Source organism: Balaenoptera ricei, chromosome 5 (assembly GCF_028023285.1).
Source record: "Balaenoptera ricei isolate mBalRic1 chromosome 5, mBalRic1.hap2, whole genome shotgun sequence".
Classification (NCBI taxonomy): domain Eukaryota; kingdom Metazoa; phylum Chordata; class Mammalia; order Artiodactyla; family Balaenopteridae; genus Balaenoptera; species Balaenoptera ricei.
Genome location: NC_082643.1, coordinates 122,496,038 through 122,521,763, shown reverse-complemented (window position 1 = coordinate 122,521,763; position 25,726 = coordinate 122,496,038). Strand labels below are relative to the sequence as shown.

Below are 25,726 nucleotides of genomic sequence, written 5' to 3'. Positions count from 1 at the left end.
TGTTCAGTTTAGGACACAATTAGATACTTTACATGAACTTTCCACTTGAAAATTTGATGTTGTTTTTAAATAGCTCTTCTTGATTTTGCTCTGTCCCATCTTTTCGCTGCATTACCTTTCACACAGCTCTCTTCAGCTTGGTCTTTAAAAGTGCTTATGGTCTGTATGTAAATGCCATATTTTTTCAAATTTTAAGAGACATGCCTAATCCCCTTAAGAGCAATTCTAATTTAGGCTTCTCCTGGATTTCGCTTTTTACCTGAGCTGTAAAATGAAACTTTAGAGAAAACACATAATAATAATACCTTTCCAGTGTAATAATATGCTAGCTTTCCACTTCAGTTCTGTAGGCCATAAAAGATAACCTCTGAGGTCCTGTTAAGAAAATACTCCTCTTTGTGGTGGAGGAGAGAGGGGGCTTCTGTGCTCATTAGAGCAAGTCCACATTGCATTTCTCATATGATATAAAATATCATATTCATAGTATATGGATATTAGGAACTGGAGTAATGGCTAAGTATAAAATTCCTTCATAGACCATAAAGGATTAGACAAATGTTACTGTTCACAGCATGACTTAAATGTAGATACTCAAAATATTTATTTCACAGCGAGCCCTATTAAAGAGGTTTAAGTTAGTTTAGTTTAGGAGGTTGTTTTATGTGTGTGCAGTTGTCACAGTAGTGCCAATAATGTGTTTTAAAGATATCAACCTACAGGCAAAGGAGCCCTGGTTTCTCTTATCAAAACTCATGAGGTTAACCAAATAATTATACCTATAATTATACCTATAATTATACCTCAGAAGAGGCTGTTCAAATTACTGCAGAGAAAAAATTACCTTTTGTGTTTTCTCAAGAAAGGGTGATACAATATTTCCAATTCACCTGTTTTGGCTTTTACTTTGTTTTAATACAAAGTTTATTAATGAGAATAATACTGATAGTTAAATACAAAGGCCACTAATCACACGTCAGGTACTATATTCTAGAAGTTCACATTTATTAATTCATGTAAGCCTCACAGCAATTCATTAATGCATTTAACAATTCACTTAAGCCTCTACGAGGTAGGTATTATTATGATCTCTTCTTTAAAAATGAGAAACTGAGGCACAAGCAAGTGAGTAGCAGAGTCAAGATTGGAACCCAGGTAGTCTGGCTTCAGAGACCACCCCCTCACCTACTATACACACACTACATACATTTTATTCAATTAAATATTTTCTCATTCCACTGACTCTGATATACTTTCCTGTATATTTTTAAACTAAGCAAACTGCAGTAATGAACCCAAAAGTTCATTTAAAATTTATTTAAAAGTCTCATGTTCCTTTGAATATTTGGGCCTTGAGTCCAGGATCCCGGAATGCCTCAGGGTGTCCAGGTGCTGGTGGTATCTTTTTTAGCAGCTCTCAGGCACTGACTTCCCAAAAAGAAAGCAAATCCCAGCCTGTGACTAAGGGAACACCAGAGAAGGCCTCGACTAGAAGCCCCAGGATTTTAGACAGAATCCCATACAATTAGTAGAGAGCAAAGGAAGAGGTACGGTAAAGGGGTACAAAGAGGCCTTTTGGGTTTTGCTTCAAACCCTTTAAAAATTTTTCTTTTTCACGCATTATTTATACAGACTGCATCATTTTGAAATCCTGTTTCCTAAGCATTACAGATATTCTTTGCATATCAGTGCAACTTTTCAAAAGCTAGTTAAGGTTATTAGCTAATGCAATCAAATTAACATCAAGAACCAAAAGAGACTTTTTAAAAAGCGTTGTAGAGGAACAATCTCTGAAAGCTTATGATTTTTCCAATATTATTTGGGGTTGTAAGACTCAATTCAAAAGATACCATTACGTTTGGATTGTAACACTTTTCAGTTTCAATGTTTTATTCACCTTACATTTAGTACTTAGATAGCTCTAACTCCAGACATTTTTTTTTTGTCCTTATATCAAAAGCTTTTAATTCCATTACAACAACAACTGTATCATTCAGCAGGTTGCATCTTTGAGAAGTTTTGGTGAGACAACACAAAATTGCATGCCACGCCAGCCCCCCCCAGATTTGCATTCTATGAAACTGCACAGACGCCTTAGGGAAGGAACACAAAGTCCTTCACTTTGGGAATTATTTATTGGATCCAGCAAGGGCCCCAAGTGTGGGAGATGATTTTGCTAAAATCTAAATTTTGCTCAAAGGCTAAACAATCATTAGTCTTTCACGGAGAGGCCAGGACTCAAGGCGAGGGCAGGTAATTTATTCATTTCCCACAATATATTCTCTTTATTTTTGGTTTCCAGCACTTAGACTATGATGTACTAGATATGTCCTTCTTTATTCATCCTGCTTATATTTCTGGTTTATTATTACTAAATTTGGGAAACTTCTCAGCTTTTTTCCCCAAATATTTCTTTGGTCCCTTTCTATTTCTCTTTTTCTAATAAGGTGCCAGTTACATATGTTAGAATGTTTGATATTGTCGCATAGCTCTTGGTAGTTCTGTTCTGTTTGTCTCTTTGTATCTTTGTGTTTCTAATTTCTTATTTCTCTTGGAGTGTTTTCAGTTTCACCGATTCTTTCCTCTACTGTGCTTAGTCTGCACATTGAAGGATTTCATCTTTGATATCATCATGTTTTTCATTTCTAATATTTCCATTTGGCTTTTTAAAAATAGCTTCCATGTCTCTGTTGCAGTTGCCCATTTGTTCATGCATGTTGTTCACCTTATCACTGGATTCTTTGACAATATTAATTACAATTATTTAAATTCTCAGGTAGTTCCACCATCTGGGCCATCTTCCAGTCTCGTTGTGTCCTCTATTCTGTCTCTTGGTAACGGGTTGGGGGAGGGTTTGCTTTTTGTGTGTCACACAGAATTTTGATTGAATGCCTATTACTGCGCATGAAAGAATAGTATAGACTGAGGTAAATACTATTTATGCCTGGAAGTAGGCACACCTCTTCTTCTGCCAGGCCCTTAATACGAGAGGTTGAGCTAATCCAGTAAGTAGTTACGCTGGCTTTGGGTTATGTTGTTGCTATAGTTACCGTAGGCTTTAATCTCCTCCCCAGGTGGTCTGCCATTTCCATGATCTTAGTGGGAGGCCTGGAGGGCCAGGGGATTCCACAGTAGTTCTGCTGCATCATCAGGTTTTAGCAGACCCTGCATGTCTTTGCCACAGAAGTGGTCTTTGCCTTTGCCTGTCGGCTGGTGCTTGTTACTCAGCACTAGACCTGAGTGGGGTAGGGGTTAGGCTTGGTGAGCTTCAGTGAGGGTGTTGGCCTTGTGAGCAGTTCCTTATCTCTCTCTGTAGGTTCTCTCCTCATCCACCTTCTCGCTTGGGTGATGAAGGAAACAGCTTTTGGGAAGGAGTAGGGCCTCTTTAGGGTGGTGTTGGACAGGTGTCTTAGTCTGGACACTGTGGCTTCAACCAAGAATTATAAAACAGCCTCAGTGATAATATTAATTTTCCCGGGACTTTTAGGCTTGGAGATGCTCCAGACATAGTTCCAGGACCATCCCCCCACCCCATCTCTGTTGTCTTTTGTCTAAAAGGTCTTCTTGACCACCCTAAACTATATCTGAGGTATAAATGTCATTTCTTAACTCTTTATGTGTAATATCTCAAGTCCATTTTAGTACATTATACTTAGGAACTATAGATCACCTGAAAATCATGGACCTCAGGTTTATATTGTTAAGACACATTGAGCCACAACACTCGCTGTCAGTGAGTTAACATAAGTGCTCATAAGTATCCATTTTGTAAACATTAAGTTCAAAGACATTGTTTTTTGTAACGTTTTACCACAGAAAGCTTCATGTCTTGTTTAATCACTTTTGATGTTCAACATGGAAAACACCTGGACCAATTAGAAAGTTATTTCAGAAACCTTGCCTTTGGAACACCAGTTAAAACACCCAATTGGCTTACACAGGTTTCAGGGTTCTAAGATTACAGCTGAGTCTCCAGCCTTGTTTGCAGGAACAACCAGATTAGTTAATAAAAATATTAAAATGGAATTAATTGCCAGTGGTTAAAAGTAACGGCAAGTCTCTTATGTCATTTTATATTTTGTTCATTTTCTTCCGTGAAACTTCCTGTCCCTGATCCTTAGGCAGTTCAGATTTTTGGTGGGTTTACAAATGTGTGCACGTTGCACTTTCTTTAGACACCTTGTAGTGAGACCCTGGGTCTCCAAGGCCAGACTGGAGTGGGTGTCTTGGACATCAGGCACTGCTGGATTTATCTGGAGGCTTTGGGGTGGTACAACGTTGTAGCAACTTGTAAACTATGCAAAAATTCAGACCAGAGCATCCGGCTGGTGAATCATGTGGGAGCAATGTAAGCTTGATGTTGAAGGAAAAAGAAAAGAGTTAATTTCTTACGGGTGAAGATGTTGGAGGAGGATTGAGCAGTGGATGTCAAGGGGAAGAGGCAAGAAGGAGCTCCCTAGCTCCAGAAGCGTGGGATAGAATTTCTCAAGGTAGCCTTGGTTAAGAACAGAACGAGGTCTTTTAAGGAAGAGAGTCAGCTTGGAATCCTCATGAACACATTATGAGGCATGCCTAAAAAACTTAGGAGACAGATGCAGACGCAAGTCTGCTGAATCAGGTAGCGGGTAGGCGAGTTGATTCCAGAAATGCTAGAGAGAGAGGGTGGTATTTGAGCTGAGCTCTGAGGACGGTGGAGGAGGGTATGCTGGGCACATGTAACCACACGGACAAAGTGAGAGCAGTACGTACAGACCCAGTTGGGGTGGCCTGTCCCCTGGGACCAAGTCCGAGGATGTACGTTGAAGTCTGACTGCAGCTGAGACGGGCTAGGACCGAGGGGTTGGTCTGAATCCTGGAAACATATCTTGTTTTGTGTGGTGTGTCTTACTCTGAGGGGTGGGTCACATCATCAGCCCTCTTTTGGAAAGGTTGCTCTGAAGTCATCCTTGAGAGTGAATCGAGGCAGGACTGGAGGCGGGGGCCCCGAGGCAGGCATGCTGGAAGCGGCTGAACGAGACAGAGCACCCACACCAGGCAGCCTTGGGGTTTGAAAGTAGGGAACTTGTATGAGAGACACCTTTGAAAGAGTCTCGACAAAGTCTGGGCGTGCAGTACACGTAGGTGGTGGAAAGTAGGGAGGGGGCTGAACCTGAGATCCTAGAAGGGGCACTTTGGGGGATGGGGAGGTCGCACAGACAGGAAGAGTAGGTAGTCGATTTAGAGAGAGAGAAAGTGGGGGAGAGGAAGGAGGAGGTGCCGAGCTCATACTTGTGTAAGAGTATGTGAGGCCAAACATGCTCATCCATTTCTGTTGTTATATCCAGGTAAGAGGAAGAGACTTTTAAAAATCCAATAATTTTTAAGTTTATTACAATTTTAGAGAAAACTGAATTTTTTTAATTTTTGTTTTTCTAAACTTCATCAGCTTTTGTGATGTAGGGACAAGAGGATCTGGCTCATTGCCATTATTCGAAAACATCTTTAATTTCGTTTTGGAATTAATCTTTTATTGTTTCTAGAACCCACATATTTCTTGGGGGATTTTGTATGGCCTGCAAATGAATCGTTTAAGATACCATTCTATTTTATTTGGCTCAGAAAACATACCTGCATGAAATGGAACATGCTTATTCTATCACAGTAAGCTCCCTTTTCTCTGTAAAAGGGAAAATCAGACCATTTGAAAAATAACTTTCTTTCTAGGGACTGACATTGTCCTTTTCTCCCTTTCTTTCCCCTTTTTCTCTGTGGAAATTCTTCCTGGGGGTTGCCATCAACCCCCGTGGCAGAGTGCCTCCCCTTCTTATTCTCTGTGCAGCTCTGCTCTTGAGCTAGTCAGCTCTCTTAAAATCACCAGCAAAGAACGTCAGCTTCTTGGTTAAGAATACTGTTTTGGCATGCCACATGATGGTCCTAAAAGTAGGACTTTGGGTCCAGGCATTCTAGGATCTGAGGAGTGGTTCCCTGAATTTCCCTAGGCTTTGAGAGTAAGAGGTGAAAACTTAAAATCAGTTGGATCTCATACGCCTGACAAATTTATTGGGTTAGGTACATTATCCTATAGGAAAATAGACAAAAGTCTTATGTGGAATGAAATTCTGTTTCACTGTATTTAGGGTTATAAGAGTAGAGTTCCACTGATGTGTGGAGTTGAACTGGACCTAGGCATCAAGTGTGATTTTCCTGCAGAGTTTTTTTTAATAGCACTTATATTTTCATTGAGTATTTTTGTGCCTAACTTGATTTTTAGAAGGAAAAAAAAAAGCTGGGACTATCCATCTAAAGCATAATGTGCATTAGTTGGAATAATGGTGTGGTGAGGTGGCCTCTGAGATGGTCGCCCTCTGTTTCTTCCCTCCCCATATGCATGTGCTGCCCTTTACGTCAACAGGTAGAGCCTAAGTTCCCTTCCTTTGAATCTGGGTTGGCCACAATGACTTGCTTGACCAATAGAATGCAGCAGAGGTGATATTCTAGGACTTCTGAGACCAGGTAGTAAGAAACCTTGCAGTTTTTGCCTACATCTCTTGGAACCAACCACCATGCTGTGAGGACCCGAGGTCACGTGGAGAGGCCACAGAAAGGCACTCCACAAAACAGCCGACAGGAGCTGCCAGCCATGTGAGTAAGCCATTTTGGATACCTAGGTGACTTCAGCTGCTCCCAACTGACTGCAACGTCAAGAAAGATTCTAAGAGAGAACTTTGCCTGTGTAACAGTCAATCCACAGTCAATCCACAAACCCAGTCACTCCCACAAAAAAAATACCCCCCAGTCAGTCCAGAAAACCGTAAGAAATAATAGCTTGTTTTAGGTCACTTAGGTTTTGAGGTGGCTTATTATGCAGCAGTAGATAACTGGACAAGGGCTAAATATTACATAATGCTGAAGAAGTACAATTTTAATTGTGAAATATGCTTCTATATTTTAAGGTCATTGACATTTCTGGACAAAGTGTTAAAATGAGCACTTGCAGAGGTTAGCTGTTGTATCACAATATCATCATTTAGCAATGGGAGCCATATTTCGTAATTGGAAAAATATAATTCTTAAAATTCAGTTTAAAAAATGATACAGTTGTTCAGAAAGGCATACACTGTTCTGAAAAAGGATTTGAGAGACCTAGAAACATGAACTATAAGGCTCTCATGATACTCACGTGCTATTTAATTCATAGATCCAACGTCTGGTGGCAAGTTTGCTTATGTAACCCTGAAATATGCATAAGTGAGCTAAATTAAGAGGTTTCTTTTCAGTAATAGGCCTTATAATTGGTGTGGCAATGGGATGGCTGAAGTGATGAGACCCATTGCCTTTATAACATTTTCTCTTCCTACTTTTTAGAAAGGTAAATGGACAACCAAAGAGTTTAAAACGAGGTTATCTATCAGTATGACAAGCAGGAATGATCCCTGTTTGGGGGCCTCTGGTGTGTAATTCTTGCCTTTGGGGCTGGGGTCTGGCAGACTCAATTAGGGGTGGTCTCAGTTCAGAGGTAATGATCATGAGTAGACGGTTACTTGCGTCATTTCCTGTTTAGGACTTTCTATTTGATTTGGATACTTTCTGATTGCAGCTGTTTAAAATACACAAACCTCTGTTTTTGAATTTAACAAATTGACTGTTATAATTTGTTTATATGCTTCTCCTTTCTAGACCTTCACTTTCATGTGGACAGGAATTTTACACCTCTTTTTCCTCAGCATCTGTGTGTGCCTGACACCTACTGGGTTATCGCATTTTTTGAATGAATGCAGTTAAATTATATCAATAGTAAACTATATTAAGTTTACCAAATTAACTCAGCAAATATATAGGTAAATAATATATATGAATTCATTCATTCATTTACTCGACAAATATTTATTAAATGACTACAGCATGCTGTAAACTGAGACTATAGCAATAAACAAATTAGGCATTGTCCCTACCCTCAGTGGAGCTGGAAGTTTGTTTATCGTAATAAGAGTAATTCTTACTTAATCTGCAATGCCTTCTCATACTCAGAAGGTCTGAGAAGACAAGAGTGTCTTCAGCAGATATTTGTGATGTGTCCATCATGTGCCAGAAACTGCTGTGTCACAGGCCCTGTCTGTGTCCATCAGGAAAGATGAACGCTAAAAACGTTATTTTAAGTAATAAATTAAGTGTGCAAAGTGGTGGAGAGGGAAATACTTGGGACTGGGTCCCAAGTGTGTAAGCAGGCACTAAGCCTGGTCCTGAGATCCTGGCATCTTTGGTGTGGCGCTTTCCTGCCTCACGGCAGTCCTCCTTCGTTGTGTTGGTTTTCTTCTGTTACATGTGCATCTCCACATTTGCTCACGTTACAGTGAGTAAAAGCCAGTTCTCTCTGTCTAGGCAGGAATGGGCCCCTGTATACCTTTTGCTCTGTGCTTGATGTACCTTGTTTGGGTGTACTGGGCCCACTTTCCCCTGCCTGCCTTCTTGGACTGTTCTTGTCATCTGGCTTTAAAGACTTAGTTCTGAGAGGTGTGTTTGCCGAAGAGGGAAGCTGGAGGTCTGTGGTCCTGTGATGGAGCCACTCCCACCCTTTTTACCTGCCCTGACACACCTGGCAGAGGAAGCTCGGGTGGGCTGTGCCCCTCAGGCCGTAGTGTGGGCTACGCACAGTGCTTCAGGCTCCAGCCTGAGCCCCTGCTGCTTGTTTGCTCACTGAAGACAGCATCTGGTATGGACACGAATGATCACATTATTCGGGGATAGCATGGAAACTCATCTCGCTTGTAGAAAAGGAAGTAGATCATTTGCAAACTGTAGTACTTTATTATTAATGAGAAATCACTTTACCACTATTTATAGTATATCACTGTGCCAAGGCTTTGAGGTTGTGCCAGTTGATCTAAAGATTGTCCCTTTTAGAGCCGAGGATACAGGATAATTCATTTATTCTGCAACTCTTTATTAAGCCTACTGTGTACCAGGACTGTACTAGGTCCCTGGGATAACGTGGTTGACTGTCTAGTACAAGGTGCCTAGGAGTTTCAGGTCCTTTCGTGTGACGGATCGTGGTATATAGAGAGGGTGTAATAAAAAAAGAGGCTTCCAGCATGGGCAGAGGACAGATGATGAAGGTTCTCTGGATGCTGGATGAAAGTATTTAGAATTTACCCTCAGGGCTGTTGAGAAGTCCTGAAAGGTCAGGGCCTCAGTGTCTTGGCTTTTTAGGCCCTTCTAAGTACTTTGTTTATAGCTGATTACTGCTGGCCAGTACCAGCCCTGCTCTGACTGTCAAGTGCCCTTGTTCTTAAATGTTCGAGGTCTCTCTGCTCCAGGTGTCCTCAGCACTCAGAGATCCCTGGGACTCTCCTTAGCCTGCTGATGCCTTTTGACTACTTTGCCCAGGGAGTTTTGGGCAGGGACAAGGGAGTGCTTCCAGGCAAACCGTCCCTGGAGAAACAGTAAAAGCCTTTTCCAGTGACCTTTTTCTAGTCTACGTTCGGTCTTCCTTTTTTCCCACTGCTTTCGAGTAAGGAGTAAAACATCCGCCTAAAATCAAATGACTCTGCCACCCATCCCCCCTCCAAACCTGGCAGGAGAGCTGTTTTCAGCATTGTAAGTGATCCACTCTTTTCTGCTCCAGTAGGGTAAAGTAACACAAATACATAGATCACACGAGTGCCTTTTCCCCTCATCTGTCACATAACCCTGAGCGACTCTTAACACAGCTAGGATCCGCATGATGTTTTAACTGAGGCATTGGTGAGGCTTTGAGTTCGTTATCATTTGAGCTCATGGGTAATGTAAAATTCAGGCACAGTTTCATTTGAAGGGATTATTATATAAATTTATTTATTTTTATCTTTAGCTGTGTTGGGTCTTTGTTGCTGCGCACGGGCTTTCTCTAGTTGCGGCAAGCGGGGGCTACTCTTCGTTGCAGTGCGCGGGCTTCTCATTGCAGTGGCTTCTCTTGTTGCGGAGCATGGGCTCTAGGCACACGGGCTTCAGTAGTTGTGGCACGTGGGCTCAGTAGTTGTGGCACACGGGCTTAGTTGCTCCGTGGCATGTGGGATCTTCCCGGGTCAGGGCTCGAACCTGTGTCCCCTGCATTGGCAGGCGGGTTCTTAACCACTGAGGCACCAGGGAAGCCCTGAAGGGATTATTTATGGAATATTTGGTTGACTGATTTATAATGCTGTTATCCTGAACAGTAGGAATAAAATCAGATCCTTGCATTTTAAGTTGCAAAGACTTACGATGACATATGGCCTTTCTTGATTATCTCACATAATGTCTTAAAAATTGAAAACAAAAGAATTTATCTTAGAGCACTCAGTGACGGTTTCTATTTAACTTTTCTTAACAATGACTTCAAACAGTTGTTGCATAGAGAACTTCTAATTAAAGAAGAAATTTTTGACAGATGTGGTATGTTTCATATTGTAACTCTTAAGATTTAGAAGAGCATACATTTAGTCTCAGTTGCCCTTTTAAGTTATGTGCTGTATATTCAAGGAAGGGTTAAGAAAAAGGGTTAGCTCTTAAGTATTCTGGGGGAAAAGATGATCAGCTAGAGCATAAGAAGCCCTGTGAGAGAAGTATTCCAAGGGTGTTATAAACACACAGAGGAGGAGTACCTGCTTCACCAGGGGAGAAGGGTACGGGCAAGGAAAGGTGTCAGGAGAAACATCGATGAGAGTTTAGTCTGCAGGAGTAGAAAGCTCACTCACGAAGACTCCATGGAATGAAAAGAAAAGGCAGAGCAACAGAAGATTCTCCAAAAGGAAACCAAGAAGGAGCAGCCAAAGAGGCTGAAGGAGAACCAGGGGAAAAGAGGTGACGCCAGAGCTCCAGGAGAGGAAGAGATTTAGCATTTCAAGGAAAAATCACACGTGCTATCTTCCCCTTGGAGTTCCATGACCTATAAGCATACTACAGGTTGGAAAGTCCAGCAATAAGGATATTTCATGTATTGTTTGTTTAACCTAGCATTTACCAAGATAATTTGAGCAGAGTCAGTGAGTGTGTGTGTGTGTGTGTGTGTGTGTGTGTGTGTGTGTTACATCTCACAGAGGGTTGTGTTCTACAAAACACTATTTAGGAAATCTTGGTCTAATTCATCCCATGATTGGCTGCCACAGTAATACTTACAAAGGTCAACTTTGACGTGTCTCAGTTACTAAAGAAAACAAAAATGAAAACAAACCCACAGTGGCTCCTCATTGCCTATAGACTGGCACCCAGACTGGCCTGAGGTGCCCTGTGCCCTCCTGGCCATGCCGCCCCCCCGCCCCTTGTCCAGCCCCTCTTTCCTTGAGTACACAGACACACAGTATTGAGAGCATGTCCTTCTCCCACAGCTCACCATGTTTTCCTGCATCTGCTTCAATATTTCTTGAGGGTACAAATAAAAGAATCCTGTTCTCTGGCCTCTCCCTCCTTCCTGTGGAGATCTTAGCTCTCCTTAAAACTCCTGATCAGGCATCAGTTTCTCCACAGCCTTCCCTACCACCCCTGCCATGGACATACTTCATTGATACATTAATTATACTCTACTAAATCAGTTTTTTTCACTTTCATGTCATAGTTTTCCTTTTCTTCTTTTTCCCTTAGCGCTCGGTTCATTTATTCATTCAGGAGTTCAGCAATGTAACTGTATGTCTTTTAATTTTCTACTTATCCTTATTGGTGTTTATATATCTTTTCTGTAAAAAGGGAAACTTTCTAAATAGTAGGAACTCATTAGATACTTGTTGAACTGATCATTACGTGTCAGCTAATCATAAGTCATGGGGCTTTAAGTCAGTGGCCTTTTAGTCCAACTGTCTCTTCCTCTCCCCTGGCACCCACGGTGGAAACCCGACACGTTGGCTGAGGGCTCCTGGATCTGCCTGAGCCGTGCCTGGGAGGGCTGGGCTGGGGCAGAGTGCTGTCAGAGAACGTCATCTCTGTAATAATAAGGCAGTTGTTTCAGGGATGTCTGCTGAACTCCTTCATGAACTCGGTATATCAACAAGGGGTGTATGTAGAGCAGTTTGCAGATTTAGCTAAAATAAAACTCTATAAATATTTAGCATTTAAGCTGATGGCTGCTTTGTCACCACTATATTATCTTTAGACTTTAATAACATACTTCAGGAGTTAAAGGAAAGTACATACTGTCAGAAATGTGTAAAGAGAATTTTTCTCTGTTTTTAGGATAGACAATATACAATTAATTTTTAAAAGAAATGAGGCCATTAGTTTTAGAAAAGTAATATATTTCTATACTATTTTCTCTCTGAAAGAGAATTTTATATTCATCTTGCACTCTATTCAGGGAGTTTTAATTACTAAAGTATCATGAGAATCTTGAAATAAAGGACTGTCTATTTATATGAAGGTCCCATTAATGGAGTTCAAGAACAATGCCATATTGAGGCTCATACATAATTTCCTTTCTTTATAAAATCACCTCATTTATATTGTCATGATTTGTGTGCCTTTTTCAATTTTGAATTACATTATTCATAAGCATATTTTGATAATACATAGAAGAAAGCAGGTTGATATAATATATAAAATACCCTTATTGAATTCCTGTTATGGGCTAAGCATTATGATAAGCAAAATCCTGTGAAATAGGTATAGTATCTCATGTTACAAATGTGGGAAGTGAGGCTTGAGAGATTAGGTAGCTCGTCCAGAGTCATATGACCAATAGTGGGCAGCACGAAGATTGGAAATCAGATCTCTTTATTGCTAAAGACCTTATTCTTTATTACTATGTATATAGCTACCAAGATGTTCTAAAGGATTATGTTCCATATTCCATGAACCCGTCTCTTACAAAAATTCTAAGAATAGTGGTGTTGACTTCTCCAGTTCGGAAAAAACTCATGGTTGCTCCTAAGTCCACTGGACTCCTCCCCTCCCAACCCCCCTTGCAAGGTCCCCAGGATTCATGCTATAGTGTCTTGCTGGAGAATGCTCCACGATGACTGTCACAAAGGCACCCCTCATAGAAAATTATTCAACAGTACCAGTATGACCTCTATAGGCATTTTCCCTTCACTTGCATTTTAAACTATTTTCAAGAAAATATTGTTAATATTTTGAAAGCCACCAGGGAGAGATATTTCATGTGCCTCGTAATCCATTTAAATAAGTGAAATTTCAGTGTAGGGAGATTTACTCCTCACGTCTTATGTAAATCCCTCATGTTGCAGTTTCTCTGCATCATTGGAAATTAAAACAGCATTTTCAATGTCAGAACCTTTCAGATCTTTGAAGATGGCTATTTTAGGTATAATATTTTTCCAGGAAGATACATCTCAGCCAAGAACGACTCACAAGGTCACATAGCAAGTTGATAACAAGATCAGCGGTCAGGACATGTGAACTATGGCTTTGAGGGACCCGTCAGGCCGGTCAGTCGTGCTGCCTTCATCTCCAGGAGGTTATGAATATTTTTTAAATGCTTTGATTTCAGTATTTAGGATAGAAGTCTATTGTTTTTGATTCAATTTAAATTATCATGTGGATGTTCCCTTTTTCTCCCTAAAAGAAGCTTTATTCTTTGATTTTTTTCACTCTAAAAGAGGCAGTTAGTGGTTCTAAGAACATGAATATCATTTACAATTTGACTAACCCAGACCATATTTATGTTAAAGTAAAAATCTGCTTATCCTGAGAAACATTGAGGCTCTGGCTATCTCCTTTTTCACTTTCCCAAGACTAAGTCCTTATGTTCTGTATAAATCATGGTTCATTAGAGAGAAAATCACCTCCTTGTGGGGTCCTAGATGCATAGCTTCTAGGTGGGCTTTTGCCCCACTGCTTTTGAGAACTATTTAGATGTGCTACTTTAACATTTTTTTATTGAACATTTTAACATTAATTTTAACATGTAAAATTCCATTCTTTACCTTCAATTCTCATCTCATTTTTATTTCTGTTCTCAATTGTAAATTATTATTTTTTGTCACAGATTTGGCTATTTTCCAGTCAAATCTTATTTCTTGTGTCTGTCTTCTATTTAGTTGATCTCCTTGTTATGGGAAATCTGTCTAATGTGGGTGCTTCCCTTTCTTGTGACCTCAGTTCTTCTAGGAAGTATTTAAGTACAAATATTAAAAGGTTAATGCCATGTCTGTAATGCAACACTGAGCAGAGTATGTATGGGGTGGTGGATCTTGCTTGGTGAGAAAGTGAAAGAGGAATTTGTACAAAAGAAGTGACTCTACCAAGTTCTATGATGTCATGTCCTTGCAAAATGAAAGCAGGCATTAACTCAAAGAAAAAAAACCAATTGGTCTTTTTCATTTTTATGAATATTTGGACATTATTAAATGTAACTCTGTTCTCTGAAATCATTATTGTATGGAAACAGAATCAGAAAGAATATATATATTTATATTTAACATTACATGTGATATAAATATATAATTACATAATTGTATAATATATAATTTATACATAAAAATATAAATTATACATAATTTTTATAATTTTATAAATACATAAAAATAAACATAGGGTATTTATAATTTTAGAAATCTATAAGATCTATAAAAGTATAAAAATATATCATATTTTTTCAATTTAGATTCCTCTATAATTATATGCTCAAGATTGTAAATAGAAATAGCAGGAACCAGAATTGCGAGAAGTTTCTCAAGTACAGTTTTGTCACTAAATGTTATTTATATGTTAATGTTTATAGTATAAGATTTTAAAGACATATCAGACAAATGGATTGTGTTCCTAAGTTTTCTTTTGTAGAACTCTGATTTATAGTGATAATGGTGGTGCTGATTGCCTGTGGTCTTTATGCTGGATTGTAACAGATACATAGGGTAGATTACTGATTTGAGATTTGGTGTTCTGGAAATCATGAAGCAGGAGGAATGGGCAAGAGGCTTTGGGGACTAGTAATCAGATCTGAAACCTTTGACTCCAGGGTCAGTGGCTGAGCTAGGGCAAGTTGTGAGTGACATAAACCACTCGTCCGAGGACTGATCCTTAGAATGATGGAAAACCGATGGTCTGAGGTTCCTCAGTGGTACTTTCGGAGTATAAAGTACTTTCTGCCTCAGCAAAAAGTGAAGACATTTGAGAACCTTCTTAAGCTTTAGCACTACCCTTGAGGCTCTCTGAGTGCCTGGCCGCTGAGCACTAAAGCCGATGGTACTGGACTTGACCCAGGTCTCAAATATCCCGGAGTATTCATACCAGAGGCAGGCTGGATCCCAGCCCCAAAACTCAGCACATCAGTGGGGGAAATTCTAGACGTTTTCCGAGGATTAGTCTCAATAAGCATTACAGTGTATTAATTTGAATTCCACTTACCTCAAACTTTTGTTATTACCATATACATCATATCTATATGTATACATATCATGTATATATACACATATACATATACCTTTCTTATGCACGTAGTTTGCTGTTGCAGCTACTCCTTGTATTCAGTGAATGGACATATTTGGTTCACTGTGCCAGTATAAGTTAAAATGAACATTTTGCTAGAATGGATGTGCCTGACTGCTTTGGATTTTATATGTGTATATTTGGCTTTGTAGAGGCAACAGAAGTGAAGGAACTAAAATTAACGTGTGTTTTTAGACATGCAAGCAGTGTACCAAGTCATTGCCAAAAAGATGACATTCCAGCTACACTACAGTTTTCAACATGCGGGACAGTTTATCACCAAGTAATATATGACTGAATGCCTGAATTTTGAATTTTTTAAATATTAAATTCTGTTTATATTTCCCCATTGGCAGGACATAAGTGAGTTCTCCAACATCTGTCCTTTTAAGAGCTGAGATTTCTGTTCCTTCTTATGCAATACTGGGCTTAGAGCCCCAGGGATCTACTCTACTCCCCATCCCCAGCCTCATTTTTGTGTCTTGGGATGACCAGTGTATGTTTTCATCCCTTTCTAAAAAGAGGTCTTTGGAGATTGGTTGTGTACTTTATTAGATAGGAAAGAAACACATGCACTCACTGAACTCTCCCTGAGCATGTGGACCTCATTGTGGCCTAGGTCCTTTCTGTGCAAACTAAGAATTATGTTAACTGACTCTTCTGCCAAGTGTATTATTTATGTTGATTTGACTTAGACAATATCTGGCTACTATAGAAAAACCATTGCCACCGCACTAAAAGGGAGAGAACAAATTTCTAAGAAATTGTACTGGCAATTCTTTTCTTACATGTCAGTATATTCTGAAGGGACTGGTATCTCTTAAATCAAGAGGTAAATGTAAAGAATTAAATTGGTAAAACAAGATCAATATGCCAAAGAATGGCTCAGAATTGAGATCTGTGATTCCATCAGGTTCCTTGTGTCTTGGAATTTAGTAAAAACAAGGAAATGGCCTCAATTAAGTCTTTTCTTTTACCTAATATATTCTGAGAGAATGATTTGGACAATTTCTGAGTAACAGTTCATTTCTGTCAAAATGTTCTTCCTTTAACAAAACAATAAAACAAAAACCACCTTCTTGAGGGAAGAGCATTTTGTTTGGCCAGAGCAAAAACTTGGCACTTCACCCTGAAGTACTGCTTTTCTTCGTCCTTGTGTCCCCACTCCCGTACCCTTAACTTATGCCCGCTGGGATGGAAGCCACTCTTCTTGGTGGGGATCATCAGTACTTTTCCTGGTAGCTGAGTTCATCCTGCCAATGAGAGTGTAGACTGTGGCTCTTTATACATGGGATGAGAGAACAGGAGAGAGGATGAGGGGGAGTTTAGGCAGGGCTTGTGTTAGCAGTCTCTTTCCTATTTAGTATGTTGCTCTCTCAAGTGATGGCTAAGCAAATTTACAGGGACGGTGCATATAGTTGCCTAGATGGTATCTAAATGGGACATTACAATGGGCTGTCATTCCTAAATTCAGGTGGTGCTGGTTAATAGAGAAACCAACTTGGCATTATCTTGCTCTTTGCCCCACAGTGAGGGGTTTCCTGGAATGTGGGACTTTTAGGGCTAAAACCAGGCTAATCGGGGGTAAATGGGGACAGTTGGTCATACTAGTCATGGTTCTTGAGATCAGTTACTGAGAAGTCCCTTCACAAGGAACATATTGAACCTAAAACAATCAGAAGCTACTATTAGGTAAAAAGTCACCACTACTACCAAAAAAAGCAGAATCTGATTTGTTACTGGCTGCTGTTGATGACTGTAGGTTATTATTTTTAGGGGTAGGAATGGTATTTTGCAGAAGCTATGAAGTATACATCAGCCTGCTGGAGTCTGTGTAGTAGCACCAGAGATGACAAAAAGTTTTCACACAAAAAAACTCACCTATTTGTAAAAGAAGATTGAGCTCGATTTACTCACTGAACAAAACTATGTCAGATGAAAAGGGTAAAGAGTGGAGATGCTAATTTTATGAATTTCTTCCTTTTTAAACATTTTAGTCTGACCTACTTTTGGTCAAAACATTTTATGACTTGAGCACATTCAGATATAGCAAGATCTCTGCCAGGACAACTGGAATTCTCACCTGTGCAAATAGACAGGCTGTTTTTTTCAGCATCTTTGAGGTTTGAAAGGGGCAGGTTTATGCGACTAGCTCCTTGCCATCTGTGCAGTGTGTTGATTCAGAGATGTAATTTATATTGATGATATGATTTCCTCTGACTTCTGCCCACTCCTTGATGGGATTGTTTCACCTGTTGACATGAACTTGGCTGAAATGACTGCTCTGTTGGCTATTGAAATGGGTGAATTAGTTGCGTGTGTGATAGCACCTTTCTGCTGTGTTCTTATTATTTTCAAAATTGTGTAATGGGATAAATATGTTATTCCTTTAGAATTAGATACCCTTTTTCTAGGGATCTGCATTTATGTAATTCCTTTCTTCTAGAGACCTCTGAATAAACTTTATGGTTTTATTCAAGATGGATTACACTTGCCACCATCACATATATCAGAAAGCATGCTTGTTATTTTTGGAAGTAGGCAAGTTGAATTAACTCAATTCTCTGTGGACTGATTGCATCTGCCTCTTAAATGTAGTCTGTGACTGTATTGAGTTCTCATTCACATCATTCTCTGTACCCCTATGTTATGCCCCCTAAATCGACAGGAATATTTGGTATGTGCTGAATACCATATTTCAAGTTGTGTAGCCACAAAAGCCACACAAGTAGGACAAGTACACCTCAACTCCGTCTACTCCATCTGCCCTGTCTTTGCTTGGCAGACCTGTTGGAATCTTCTTGAGGATAAAGACCACATTTTAAACCTTGTTGTGTTTCCCACAGTTCCTAACACAATGTCTTGCTCAATATGCATGGGGACTTTTGCTGATAAATTCACCCTCAATTACATCATCATCTAATCATGGGAATTGTCTTGATTGCTGTCAGCTCACTTGTAAATAGAGCTTGAAACATTTAAATTAATTGGTTTGTAAGCTTAAAATACTAGTTCAAATGTAGGAAAGGACCTTTTTAGAGGAAGTGGTAAATATCTTTCTTCCTAAATTTGCCTTTGGTGGTGGATTACTGTGTCTGAGACTCTACATTTCTTAGGAACATTGGTAAATAGAGATCCCTGGAACATGCAAGAACAGAATTAGGCTGTCTTAGACTTGTAAGACTTACTTTGATTTTCAGTAGCAAATTTTGGGGATACAAACAAACAAAAATGTTGAAGATAATATGTGACAAACGAGTCAGGCAGTTGCATTACCAGCCTGTGCTCTCATAACTCTGACAATTTGTTTCTCATAATTGGCTTCCATTTGGATTGTTATTTGAAATGCAGCATTTTTGCCTTGGACACTGTATTTATGTCTTGTCTGTGTGTCTGTGTGTGTGTGTATGTATATATATCCTCTATATTTTTTATCATATTTACTTCCCTTCTATTTCTTTCCTTTATTTTTGCATTATAATTTGCATATAATCTTAAAGTTTACTTTATAATTTTTAAGATGGTGAGCATAAGTTTTTCCTTATTATAAAATTTTCCTGTTCATATGATTAGTCTTCTTTTACATGATTTTTGAGGAGAAAAAAGCTAAACAGTTTTTTTTTTTTAATAAAGCAGGTAGGCTTTTTTTTTTTTTTTTTTTAATTTACTTTTTGGCTGCGTTGGGTCCTCGTTTCTGTGCGAGGGCTTTCTCTAGTTGCGGCAAGCAGGGGCCACTCTTCATCGCGGTGCGCGGGCCTCTCACTATCGCAGGCTCTCTTGTTGCGGAGCACAGGCTCCAGACGCGCAGGCTCAGTAGTTGTGGCTCACGGGCCTAGTTGCTCCGCGGCATGTGGGATCATCCCAGACCAGGGCTCGAACCCGTGTCCCCTGCATTAGCAGGCAGACTCTCAACCACTGCGCCACCAGGGAAGCCCCAGCTAAACAGTTAGTATGCAGAGAAAGAGTTTCCCTTTAGATAATTTAAACAGTAACACTCTTTCACTTAACCAGCATTCCTTTTCTTCTAAAGATTCTTACAATGCACAGATCTCATATTGTTCTCAGAATTCTTATCATTTTTAATAGCCAGCCACTGACTTCGAGTTTCTTGTTCATTATCATATAGTTAGATAGTGTTATGCTTCAGTCTGAGCTAGACGTACTCTCTGTCTCTAGAATAGAGCTGCCGGAATAGGACGTGATGGTCGGGAAGATGTAGAAGGCAGAATGCTTTCATAGCTACATAACCGAAAGCCTAACTTAAAAGGGCTTAAACTGTGGTATTTATTAAGTCCCATAACAAGACTGTCAGAGGTAGGGCCAGCCTGGGGTTGGTTTATGCAGTGGCTCAGCAGGGTCTTCCGTGGCCCAGGTCCTTTCATCCCTCCTGCCGTCCTCAGTCAGTTCCTCGGCAGCCGCTCGGGCATCACCTCTGTACGTGGTCGGCCTCATCAGGCAGAGGAGGCCTTTTCCCGAATGCCCTGTGGACTTACTTTCTCTTCAGTAACCACAGACATGTCATATGCTCCAGTCTAAACCCATCACTGCAAAAGAAATGGAGTTTCCATCATTGGCTCAGCCTAGCAGTTTCTAAACGGGTCTGCACATTAGAATCACCTGGAGAATCCCAGGCCACACCCCAGAGCAGTGCAGTCACGCTCTCTGGGGGATGGGTCACCGGCATGAGCAGTTTTTGAAGCTCCCCAGGTGATTCCATGGGCAGGCAGGTTTGGGGGCCAAGGCTGAGCCTGATCAAGGTTCCGTCTCTTGGCTGGGCTCTGGAGTCACCTGTTCCAGAGTGCTTGACCAAGGGAGGGGTGTGCATGGGGAGGAAGCCACAGGTCACCACAGACCCCAGCCCTGGAGTAAGAGTGCCTTATTTTGAGTTCTGCCCTCTCTACCTGATTGTATAAACCTTGGAAATATTTTTAGATTAATGTTTCTTAATCTGCTAAGTGAGAATAACCATACCAATTTGCAGCATTGCTTAACAATTAAATGGGGAAAAAAATCCTTAAAAGTTCCTAGCACTTTGCCAGCCATGAAGTAGGCAGTCTATTAACATGCACCAGAGTGCCCTGGTGGTAAAGCATAAGTAGTAGTAAGAGAAGGGGAGATAGAAGTTATTGCTGCTGTTGTCGTAATTATTGCTATTACAGTTATTACTTGAGAGGGTGGTGGACCAGATCATAAGTTCTTACTGTTCTGTTGTGGTTGCACATTAGAAGAAGCACCTTGAGAGCTTTTAAGAAACACCAATGCCTGGCCACACCTAGACCAGATAAATCAGTCTCTGTGGGGTGGGACCCATCATCAATATTTTTAAAAAGATTCCCAGGTGATTTGAATGTGCAGGCACGTATGAAATCCACTGGGCTAGAGCTTAGGAGAGTGAAAGTATGAGGGAAGTTTTAGTTAGGTTGGTTTATCTGACTGTTCCAAATGGACCAGTTTGTGTCACCCCTGTGGCCGTAAGAAAACAAGGTTTTTGAGCTAGTTTGGGCAATTCTTTGCTTGGTTTATGCCAGACGAGCTCTTCTATCACCTCTGTGCTCTCAGTGATAGGACTTTCTTCCAGCCATGTCACTTACACACATTATTCTATGGGCTTCAAGAGTGGATTAACTAAAAAGTGACTGAGTGCTTCCTTGTTTCTATTTAAAGTCTGTATGCCTCCCTTAAATATAAAAATTATATTCTGTTTACTGGGCTTATTTTTAGTTTTCTGTATGTGAACTGTGCAGTACATTTTCCCAGTTTACACAAAGTGTGTTTTCCATTAGCTACAATGCAAGACCAATTATGGATGTCTTGTGTAGAAACCTGCTCTAAATATTCTCCTAGCTTTCCGTAGGCTTCCCTAAGAGTTAGAATTTTTAGGTGCGTTGTTTACTAGGCCTTGGGTATGTTTTGTCATACGTTGAAAGATCACACCAGCTATAAAAATAAGACGGTGAATAAAAAGCCACAAAAGCTATAAACATCTGTAAAAGAAGTTTTCTAGGTGAGGCTGCTCGTTAGAGGGGAACTCAGTGCCTTTTGATGGTGTGCAGCTGGTGGCACGTGCACTTTCAGAAATGGGGCCATTAGGAGGGACTGTCAGATATATGGCCTGCCGTCCTGTGGGCCGTAGATCTGTCCGCTGGGCTGTGTGTAATAGCAGCCCCTGGGACCACCCTCACAAACCCTCCTCTAAATGCCACCCGTAATGCTGTTGCCAAGTGGATGTTTTATAGAAACAGGTTGTCATCTTTTGGTCACAAAGCCAGCGTCACCAAGAGATTTAGTTGGCTCCTAGGAAAAATCTGGATATTTCAGCATGGGCTTCACAGTCTCTGCCACGCTGAGGAGCACACGTCAAGGCTGACCCCTGGTCAGTGGTCAGGGCCACTGCACGACGCTGCCTGGAGCTTTCTTTTACTCTCAGAGCATCTGTCATGTGGAGTCCCACGTGAGGTCCAGACGCTGACCCAGTTACACAAGACGCCCTCTTCTCTGGAGGCACGTTTGAGCGAGCAAGCTGGGCGTGCTGGGCTGGGAGAGAGGAGCTGGGTTTCGGGCCTCTGCTGCTGGCCAGGCCGCGTCTCGTGGCTTACAGCCGGGCCGGTCACGGGAGCGCCGGGTCATCTCTGAGAAGCCATTTCTGAGACAGTGTTTCTGACGTCTGAGGTGGCTTCATTTTTACCCAGTCCATCTTCCTGATAGCAAAAAGGGTCCCTCTAAAAAAAGACAGGATCTTTCGAGCAGAATGGTGATGTTTTAAGTTTTAAAATAACATGAAACCAAAAAATAATAATAAAACATGAAAGCAATTTTTAAACAGTCCTTTAACTTTTTATAAAAAAAATTTCAAACCTACAGAAGCAGAGAGAATAGGATAATGAATCTCCATGTACCCTCACCCAGGTTCAAACAAGTATTCATTCTTCCTCCATTTATAACCTCCCTACCACCTCCAGCCATAAAACTTGGAACTTTTATATGTAATATTAAAATGATATTTAATTCAAGGTTTAGGTGTAATTATATTTTAGAATTTGTTCACCTGGATGATGATGAAACTGAATCATGGACATCCTGTGATCAGACATTTTTATTCTAGACCAGTGCTATTCAAAGTATGGCTGAAAAAACAGTACCAGCCCAAAAACTCTTTGTTTCTGGTCTGTGATGAAATAAGTACGAAAATTGTGAGGAGGTGTTTAGAACTTTTATAGCATTCTGACGTTGCTGCACATCTAAATGCACGACCATTTTTTTTTTTAGTAATTCATTTTAACTATATTTTAGAAAAGCATCAGTCAGCAGCACATTGAGAAAAACACAGTCTTTCACTACAGATGGTTCCAGAAGCACTCTTCTGTACAGTGCTTTTGCCATTTTGCCACTCAGGATACATTTGGTAGCATGCGGAGATATTTTGAGTAGTCACAACTTGAGTGGAGGTGCTATTGATACCTACTGGGTGCATGGGATAGCCCCCTCCCAACCAAACAAAGAATGATCTGGCCCTAGATATCATAGTACTGAGGCTGAGGAACCCTGCTCCGGGTCACAGCGGAGCTCTGTGCCTTGTCTCAGGAACGTGAGGCAAATGGGTCTTGCCAAGGTGCAGACTAGAAAGAGGCTAAGACTGTCTGTATATGATCTTGCCTTACACTTGAGGTGCCATATTCCACTTTGGAAATTAGTGAGACACTCTGCAGATGGAAAAGTCTGAGGGTTAAAGGACATTGCCCCAAATCCTTTAAAAATATAATGTAGCCCTTTTAGTTACAAGTTGCCCATTTCATCTCTGCCAAAGTTTGTAGCATATCCAACAGGAGAAAGTCAACCACTACTGCAGCAGCTGAGAAAATGGGAAACTAAAACCTTAAAAATTTTTGTTTATTTAGAAATTTCATATTTAAGAAATGTATAACTTAACAAAATGAAATTCATGCATTTAAGAAACTCACAATTCGTATTTAAGAAATACATGAACCTCTGCTTCATGAGGTGTTTTGGATTTTCTTTTAAACTTAGAAATAGGAAGTGATCATCTAGTAAAAGACTTTGTTTTTCTGAACTCTAATAGGGTAAATATTAATAGCTATAAAATAACCTTAATGTAGAAAACGTAATCAAGTGAAATTAATTTGTACCAAAAGATAACTTTTAATTCTAACACACTTGTGTGTGTGTGAGAGAGGGAGTGTCAGAGATACTTGTTTCTACATCTGTTTCCTCTTTAGTGAGTTTCTTCTCTCAAATTGTACTCGATACCCAGGTTGCTCACATGGAAATTATTTCATTAACAGCACAGACACTCTTGGTCTCGTTACAGCTTTGAGCAAGACAAATAGAGAAAAGGTTTGTCCATCAAGTGAACAAACTTTCATTTAAGGTATAATAACCAAGTGTTTCACTCACAAGTTGAACCCACTCATAAGCAAACTGTGTGTATATATATTCAGAATACCACAGGCTCTGACAGTCTTTACCATACTCACTAGCCTGCCTGTGTTCTTTTAATTGCTTTACTAATTTTCCTTTCTTAATTGTATTGAGGTCAGGCTACCACTGCCGTGAAAGAACATTTATTAACCATCATTCCATGACTTCCTGACACCATTTACACTGACCTCTGACTACATGGGAAAATGCTCATTTGTGATATTTTCTTTTTCTATTTGATTGTGGCCTAGCACAAAAACACTCATAGGGAATCTTTGGATTATGTGTCTGCGGCATGTGGATAATCTGCCCATGATCCATCCTTGTCTTTGGTGGTCTGTGTAACGGGGGACGTGCTTCTTTACCTCCTGGCAAGCAATTCTTAACTATGAGAAAGCCTCCAATAAATTTCTATTTCAAAGAATTTTAACATTTAGACCCCTCCAAGATTTATAAACAATGTGATTTTTTTCTACAGAGCCCTCTGAAATGATTTTGAAATTTAGTCATTCAGTTTATGTTGGCAAGAAATATAACATCTGAAGTTTCTGTTCCTTTAATAGATGGGCACTGGCACAAAAATATGACTTTTTATTAGCTACATCACAAGGTGCAGGGCATAAGAGCTCTATAAATCCTACCTTCTGAATGAATTCTGCCAAACGCTGTTTGATTAAAGCTAGGCTGATTAGACTGCTGATGAATTCTGCCTTTGGTAGATTACACAGTTTAACTGACAAATAGATTGCCTCCATTTCGTAATGGCTCCCCAAGTTATGATGACAAAGGACAAGCTATTTGTCAGTTAAACTGTGTAATCATTCAGAGACAGAATTCACCAAGAACCTAATCATTTTGTCTCTAGGTAAATCCAGCTAATGAGTTAAAATGTGTAATTTATACTATGCATTCCATTCTGAAACAGTTCAGACAATTTCCATAATACTTCACTGAATCAGATTTTGTGCCCAGTTTAAAGATTTCATAATGGAGGGAAAGATAGCGGAAGAGAAGTAATGAAGTTAGGACGCGATTCACGTTAAGGTGACGATGTTGTCGTGTTCTTCGTGGGGGAGGGGTGCTGAGGCTTTGGAAGCCCAGCAGTATCCAGACACGCTTGCCGTCCAGCTGCAGCGGCCTGCAGGCTGTTTTCCGGTGTGTCCTTGGGAAGGGAGTAGACAGCTCAGCCACAGTAAGAAGCCTGTGATGGCCTCCTGAGCTTCCTCTGTCCCGTGGTCCCTTGCCGTGTCAATCACTAATTACCTAACCACCATCATCTTCAGTGAACCTTAACGCAAGGATAGGCAGTGAGTGAAGATCAGAACGGAAGTTCTCGTGAACCCTTGTGCACAAGCGTGGATTCTTCTGGATTGCTAAGTTAGGGCTGAGTATACTCAGGAATGTTCTAGAGGCAGCAAAGATTTTTTCACAATTTTCAGAGAAGGGAACAGGAACAGGTGCAGGTGTCTTTGTGATAACATGCTCTGTACCACTCAGCTTACTCTCTGTGCCCAACTGTGTTTACCATGTGAAGGGTGCTATTTCTTTAACATGGCTGATCAGGAGTAATGGAAGAAATTAGTAAGGAAGGGGGGATGAGAGTTTCCTTTCTGAGAAAGAAAATGCATGTATTTCCTCCTATTTCAGTTCATTTGATATTCTTAAATTTGAGATGAGTGACCCATGACCTCCTGGCTCTTCCTCTGGCATAAAAGCTCTTTCTGGAGCAGGAATTCTCTAATACTTGCTTTGGCAACATTCACTATAAATTGGAATCCCTTCCAGGGTGGGCATTAAAGGTCCTTCCAAGGAGTACTGTAAGGCAGTCTGACCAATATGTGTCACGAGTTATATCCCTCCTTGCAGGACCTTCAGGAAAAGTATGGACTCTTTGAGTAAGAACTAGGGGTGAAGGAGACAGACA

General features: G+C 40.4%; 1 protein-coding gene across 5 annotated transcripts in view; it reads left to right on the top strand.

Moving 5' to 3' along the window:
* PRDM5 (PR/SET domain 5) overlaps window positions 1-25,726 on the top strand; it is a 204,433-nt gene that overhangs the window by 158,019 nt on the left and 20,688 nt on the right. The gene's annotated exons all lie outside the window — the stretch shown is intronic.